Source organism: Panthera uncia, chromosome B4, assembly GCF_023721935.1.
Source record: "Panthera uncia isolate 11264 chromosome B4, Puncia_PCG_1.0, whole genome shotgun sequence".
Lineage (NCBI taxonomy): Eukaryota > Metazoa > Chordata > Mammalia > Carnivora > Felidae > Panthera > Panthera uncia.
In genome coordinates this window covers 48,210,544-48,218,345 of record NC_064809.1, presented here as the reverse complement: position 1 = coordinate 48,218,345, position 7,802 = coordinate 48,210,544, and the positions used below count along the sequence as shown (strand labels likewise).

Below are 7,802 nucleotides of genomic sequence, written 5' to 3'. Positions count from 1 at the left end.
CATAGATCCGCTGAATTACAATTTTGAAGGATGATGCCCAAAGCTGTACTTTAAACAGCTCCTTAGATGATTCTGATACATACAAAAGTTCGAGCTTAGTTTAGGCATCTATGATTGGTTAGCTCAGCTAGTTAGAGCTAATTAGACTGCAGTTCAGTTCTCAGAGACAAGAGCCAACTTTGCTCCGCGGTTCTACTTCTATCCTTTCCTTATTTAGTCAGCATTCCAGCTGAATAAAAAAATTCCCAGCTACAAACAGCTAAACAATATGGGGAAACAGGAAACAGTCTGGATAGATTATTACCCAAACTTACTACCTCAAGCTTATAACCCCAACTGGAAAACTAATTTCAAGGGCATCATTTTTATTCACAATGGGCAATATTTTTTTTCCATGGGTATTTCGTGAATGAGTAACAATGCCCAACTAATAATCAAGACATAGTTTCCAAAAAATAAACAAGAAAAAAACCATCAGTAAGACTTATCCCAGTTCTTGGCTAATTCATGTCTGGGGCTTAGGTCCAAAGATCTTGAGCATCTCGTATAGTTACATTGTGGGTGGATTTTTATAAATATGGTCAGTAAAAGCTCTCAAAGGGCTAAACAAAGCCAATTTACAAAGTTACATCTTGGCGGTAAACCCTGGGTAGTAGTATTTCTTCATCCGCCTAACTCCTGAACTAGCGAACCTCTCAGCAGTTCAGAAGCACTTTCAACCAAGCCAAAGTTAATAAAATCCCTTGAATCTTACTCTCAGTCATTCAAATCAGACAGTATCTCTGAAATAACTTTTACTTAAGCTGCCAATGCCAGAAATACTATCGGATTTTTTTTTTTTTTTTTTTTTTGGCTTCACTACATAGAAACACTGGTACTATTGTAAAGAATATATAACAAAAAAAAAAAAAAAAAAGTCCATTTCCTCCTTTGAGAAATCCTAATTAGTAGCCTGGTAGTCAGTGCTTGGAAGTGAGCACAAGAAAGTGTCTCCCAGTAGATGAGCTCCGATACTGTTTTCCCAGCAGGAACCGTGTGCCAGGACTGCTCTTTAGTTACAAGCAAGTTTTATTGTTTTCCTTAAACGAAAATAAAATAGTCTGGTGGTAGAATGGAATTAGAGAAATGGGACTTCGTTGGGGAGCCTTTCCAAACCCAGTTCAGAGAGGAAAGTTCCCGATGTTCCATAGTATTCTCTGGACGTTTCAGACCGTGGTTCCAGAACAAACGTTCATAAATTCTACCGCACTTCATTCCCTCAATTTGACTTTGACACAGTCGTGTGATTAATGGTGCAAAAGCATGCCTCAATTTTGCACAGCATTCTGTGCTTCAGCTTCTTACCGTTAAAAAAAAAAAAAAAAACTCATTTCATTTTCACTCCCCTTCTCTCTCTATAGAATCCTAAGAATTAACTAAGTATCTACAGCAGTTTTTTAAAAAGAGGGTTCTACTTTCCAAGGACTTTTTCTAGGTGAAACATTAAGTAGTTTGCATGATTCTCCTTCCCTGACACTTTAAAGGGAGAGCTGATGTGGTTAAACAAATTTTCATTAATTCCAAGTAGATAATAAAATGTATTGTAAGTAAAACTAAATCCTTCTGTTTTCCATTTTAACTCAACCTAGATCTTTTGAAGATTTAAAGTCCCTTTTTAACTTTCAATTGCATCTCAAATTTCTAATATATTTGACATTTATTCTGTAACCACCATGTCCTAGGCTCCTTCATATATATAACATATCATTTAAGCTTCTCAACAAATCTGAGGACAGTACTATTATCTCCATTTTACAAACAAAATCCTGGGGTTCAGAAAAATAAAGCATACTTGTCTAATGTCATTGAGCTAGTAAGTAATAGAAATAAGATTCAAATCCTGGTCTCCTAACTCCAAATTTAAAGTTCAGGCAGTTGTCCCATAGCTATTACCTGGTTAAGTACAACTGCTCCGAATAAATGAGTGATCAAAATTTAGAGTTTCTAGCGTGCCAAAGAATCTCATATGCTTTATATCTTGCACTCCCATGAGGCAGTTTTTCATGTATTTTGCAAGGTGGGCATGCCCCCATGTTCTCACCCTTCCCAAGTCATACTTGTTTCACCTGCAGGAATTATAATAGAAGTATCCATAGACTTACTTCCTTTTTAAGGCTTTTTAGAAAAACAAGTCATTGGAGAGGATATGGAAGTAAATATGCATGACACAGAGTGACATGACCCAAAGAATTCCTTCTACTCAACTCAGTCTCTTAAGTCACCATTTCTAGTCCACCTTGCTGTTGCCTGGGGCAAACAATGCTACTAAGCACACCAGAACTCTTGCAGGATCTTTCTAAAGGTTCCCTGCAAAATACATTGTTTTTATAACTGCCAGTTAAGTGATGCCTTGGCTGCATTTGAGGAGGACTGGGGACATCCAGTGGCCACCTACGTTGATAACAACTGAATTATCACTACAACGACACGTTATGATGAATTTGATATAAACTCTTGTGCTGCAAAGACTGTTAAAAGATTTCTGGTTTTAACAATTTTTAAACTATTATGAATGGGATCCTTTGGTAGTCAGCTACTTGTATATTTCCCCCAAATAAATTTAGTTTTGTATACCTGGGTCATAGGCCACCGCCCAAATTATCTACCACATTAAGCCAAAGTACATGATTACGTTAACTTCCAAAAAATAAAAAAGATTCCGAACATAAGAAACTGTTTGACTCAGTCCATTTCCATGGATGGCCTTCTGGCCTCGGGGTATGCATGGTATACCTATACTGACGAAGTCTTCTTTTTGGCAGTCGGAAGAAAAATTAAAAAGTTGGAGGGATCGAGAGGTCTCATTGACCAGCTAGTGCAATTTGGGAATTGAAATTTTTTTCAGAGAGGAAAGAACACATGTGTCTTTTAACCTCGCTAGAATAATATTATTGAAAGTTACTTGGCGTTGTCCTGACATGAGATGAAAGAGTTTGGCCGATAAAAAATACCAAATAATATTGTTCTCCTAGAATGCAGTTTAATTATTATGCTTGTAATTTTTCTTCCCATCACGTGGAAAATTTTAAACCCACTTAAAACTCAACATTCATATTCTTATCTGAATAGAACAGGTAAAGGTGGAGGACAAGGTGTACAGATCAAGGACAAGGACAAGGGAATTCCTAAGATGGAATCTTTGGCTCGTGCATTGTTATAACTGTCCCCCAAGCTGCTTAACTCAGCAGAAGTCACCCTCAAAAAAGTTGCATATGGGTGCATCTAGCTTTGAGGCTTCCTCAGTCCTGGTCCATGTCCTGGCTTTCTACAATAGTCACTGCAGGTCTGTAAGCTGTTCTCCAACCTTCCTTAACTTTTCCATCAATCATCAACAAACCATGGTATACCATCGCAGGACCCTGCTCCAGGTGAGATGCTCCTAAGAAGAAAGGAAATTAATGCATCTTTGGTAATTTAAGGGTAAAAGGCAGAGATGCTAGTTCACAGTGTTACTATTCCCAAAGAATTTTTCCCTAACAGAAGACAATGCCTTATCTATAAAAATAACTTGCAAAGTTGAAATTTCAAACATAATGGCAGGTGTTCAAGCTGTCCATCTGAGAGTTTTGTAAATCCTACCATGTAGAATCTCAGCTATAAATAAAACCAATCCTGATTTTTATCCATTAAAAGTAATCAGAAGAAATGAAATCCTGCATTCTGGCATCCTCATAAATCTCTAGATTGTTGTTTGACAACCAAAAAATATACATACATACACTGTGTTTAACCATCCGTCACTCACATTTACCTTGAATACAAAGCTCATGTACACAGTTGATCACCTAATGATTCTCCCCGGTATTCCCTTTTTGAACTCTGTCATCTGTTTTGTAGTAACATAGTGTTATATTCTGGGGTTGCTTGGAAGGACGAACATCAAGAGACCAGTGTTCCAGCTCTGATTCTCTCACTTACAAATCATCTGAACCCACATTAGTCAATGCACACTTCAAGTCTGGCTTTCCCATCTGTGAAATGAGTGAAAATTTCCTCATACCATTTCGTTGTTTGTAATTGATCTGTTCATCCAGTGTTATGACCAGGCAAAAGTCATCTGACACCTTGAGGTTTTTGTAGCTGATTCTCTCCTTCCAGAAGAAACAACCACCCAAAGTTTCACTAACACAAAGAAACTCTGTACTTAGTTAATTATATGCCAACATTTAGGCTGGATGACGCGTGGCACAGAAATGCCCCAGATCCTACCTCTAAACTCCCAAAGTACTTTATTTTCCCTCCTATTTCTGTGAGATGTAGAAAAGGGGAGGATGAAATGCGAACCCAGGAATCTTACATCTCATTTTCTGCTCTAAACAGTAATTATAATGCTTTCTGAAGACAGCAGAAAAAATGAGCAAATGAGCGGCGCTGCCGCTCACGCCATGGTTCTCCACAGTGCGCCATCATATGCATTTGAAGATCTTTCCTTATTTTTTTTTTCCTGCCGACACAGAAATAGGAGGCAGATCAGCAAGGAGGGCTATCACAGGAATTTGCTTTCTCTGTTTTAAGAAGAGCCATTCCATTTCTTGCCTGAAGTTTAACTTGATTATGCATTCATTAAAGGCGAGTGATGGCAATGATTAAACAAAAACATCTTTAAAATGCAGAGTTCATTCCAGCCCATTTGGTTGTGTTACACACAAATTGGATTTGCATTGCATCCTGCACAGCAGGTACTCCACTTGAAATCAAAGACAGATGCTTTTATGGGATTAAAAAGAAAACCGAGGGGGAGGGGGAGAGGGAGAGATATTGAGATATTTTGCATTTCAGTAATAATGGCTCCGAAATGAAATAGTGATCGTCCTGCCGCTTTATCCATGTAAGTGTTTGGGCTATAATTAAAAGGAAACAAGAACCCCCCCATCATAACTTGAATCGTTGTCACAGAAGAACATTTAATTTGCAGGGGAAAAATGATTTTTCCCATAAATGTCTAATAATACCTTAGCATATTTGAAATTTAATCATAAGTGGCTTAGAATTAAACCATTTGAATTATTACTGAAACATTTCAAGTGGTGACATTAAATGCTTTGTTTGAAATTAGCCATTAATTCAAAAGTCTTCTCTAGTGCTGCTGTGAGAGTTTAACTCTTTGTCTGTAAACAGAGGTCCCTGGTTCTCACGCTATATAATTAATCGGCACACCTCTAGAACATTCACATTGCTGGCTATTTACTCTGGCACCTCCAGTTAAATTACTCTGGGCACTATAATTCTACAGTTGATATCATCTGCTGTTTTAAAATTTTTATATATTTGTCAGCTTCTTGGACATCTCTCAGAAGCACTGTATGAGTAAAAAAACAATCAGACTGGAAGAGCCCCAGTGTGACTTACCTTTCCATTGCTTCCGAGAAGCTTTGTACAGTGAATATGGCTAATCTCTTACAATGTCTTGCAGTGTCTGACTCTATAACAGGTCATGTTATATGAGCATTTCTTATCTATTTGATGATGGCATCTTCTGGTGGACCGAATGTACTGATGGCCCCAATCATTGGCTTCGTTCGTATCTATGCCCTTTGCGATGTGAATTTGCAGATCTTCCCATGAAGTGGTGGAATCTGTTTCTCCATGTCTTGAATCTGGGCCGGGCTTGTGATTTGATTTGGTCAACAGAGTCTGGTGAAAAGAATGATGTGTCAGTTCTAAGCCCAGGCTCTGGAGGTCCTCCTTCTCATGAACTCTGATTCTGCAGAGCTGAAAGCCCAGGCTGGTCTGATGTAAAATGAGAGATATGTGACTCTGTCACCCATAACTCCTGTCGACAGTCCAACTACATCCAGAAGCAGAGCTTCCTAGCCAAGATAAAGCTAACCCCAACTGACAAAAGAAGAACTGCCTGACTGAGTACAAAACAAATCATTAATTTGAGGGTGCTTTGTTATACAACAATGGGTAATGATACATTTCTGGATTCGGTTTTGTTTTGTTTTGTTTTTAGTATTTAACTCGGACTTTAAATGAGGAGTAGGTTTCCAATGCTTTGCACAATGTTCATGTCAGCATGCATCCTACAAGTATTTACTAAGTCATAGTTGAGTGGAGATTTCTTTATTTTAGACTGTTAGTCAATATATTCTAATAAACTGTCATAGCATGTAGCTATGCTTTTTTGTACAATGCTTGGGAAACAACAACAACAAAAAGGTATTGTGTCCCACTCTTTTTCTCACTGAGAATAGCACACATGAAAAGTAACCCAGGAACAATGGATAAAGGACTTGTTGGAGAGAAAAGCCAACCTCATCTGTGAGTATTTTAGCCTGAAGAGTCATGTGAAATCAGACCCACGTGAGACTTATGATTTCAAAATCTTCATGGAAGAGAATTCCATTTCAAGGCCAGATGTCACTTTCCAATGATCTGTAAACCTCTAAAAAGAAGGTTGTTTCCCCACTATGGTGAATCTATGAAATACAGGATTGGAAGAAATTGTAGAGATCATCTTGTCCAGCCTCCTACTTCACACAGAAATCTCCACCTCAGTTCCCCAGAAAGGTAATAATTGTAACTAGTAGCTACCATTTAACATACATTTACTAAGTGCTAGATCCTGTTCTAAGTACCATCTGTGAATTAGTTCTTCACAAAAATATTATAAGGTAAGTGCAATTCGAAAGTTGGGGGAAATGAGCTTCAGGTTAAGCAACATGTCCGAAGTCATGTAGCTAGCAGTACATGACAGAGACAGAATTCAAACTCTACAGTCTACTCTCTTAACTATGAACCAGTACTCCCTGTTAATAATTAGATCCATTCATTGAAGATTGAGCTACCCTATGGTGAGGTGAGTTCTCCCTCTTCCCCAGAAATACTCCAGCAGAAGCAAAACATCTGAAAACCCACATAACATAATGGGTTAAGCCCAAACCTCCCACACTGTAATTTCTACCCATTGGCTTTGTTTCTAGCATGAGGGCTGCAAAGAAAAATTCTGTCTTCTTTTCTACGTGACAAACTTTCAAATATTTAACCATTTTCTCTTCGCATTCATTCTTTAGTCAGTATACTTTTGATGTTCTTCACTAATCTGATCAGCCTCCTAATGAAATCTCCACAACCTCCCCAGTCCCTACCTCACCATTTTAGTTCAGAGACTATTATCTTTGCAATGTAAGATAGCATCTAGTTTTTATGGTGTGGTTGGTTGGTGTGTGGTTGATTGATTATATGACTTTAACTAGAAAAATTAATACTGAAAATATATCAAACATTGAATTACAAAAACTACAAATATTTTTCAAGTCATCCAACCCTATAAACATTTTGTAGAGTTTTGTTCTTTACCTAAGTGTAAGACCTCAGTAGTACTTGGAAAGGCACATGAGTCAAGTCTGTTACCAGATTCAGAATAATGTCATTGTTAGCCTATCATAAACATTTAGAACCCAGAAGATGGTAGGAATCCATAATGCTATTTTTCTGGATGGATTGCCTTCTAATTCATTCCAAGTCTGCCTCAGAAAGCTGTCCAGCATCACTTCTTACCACTGGCCCACTCCCAAGTTTCTACCTCCATTTTGGTAATACCTCTGTATCTGAGGTCATAATACTCATACTCATAGTATGGATATGGCACCAGTACATAGTAAAGGATGTCTTCCAGATTCTTCAAAATGAAGCATCTGAAGGAAAAGTAATATAGTCAATTAATCTTTGACAAAGCAGGAAAGAATATTCAATGGAAAAAAGACAGTTTTAAACAAATGGTGTTGGGAAAACTGGTCAGCAACATGCAAAACAATGAA

The 7,802-nt window shown here is 37.8% G+C and overlaps 1 long non-coding RNA gene across 1 annotated transcript; it reads right to left on the bottom strand.

Annotated features, from left to right (window-relative positions):
• Positions 1 to 2,999: 2,999 nt before the first annotated feature.
• Positions 3,000 to 7,409, bottom strand: LOC125918877 (uncharacterized). The gene is made up of 3 exons (XR_007456601.1): positions 7,342 to 7,409; positions 5,389 to 5,673; positions 3,000 to 3,418 (listed from the first exon to the last, which is right to left on the bottom strand). It is a non-coding gene; the product is annotated as an uncharacterized LOC125918877 (long non-coding RNA).
• Positions 7,410 to 7,802: the final 393 nt, after the last annotated feature.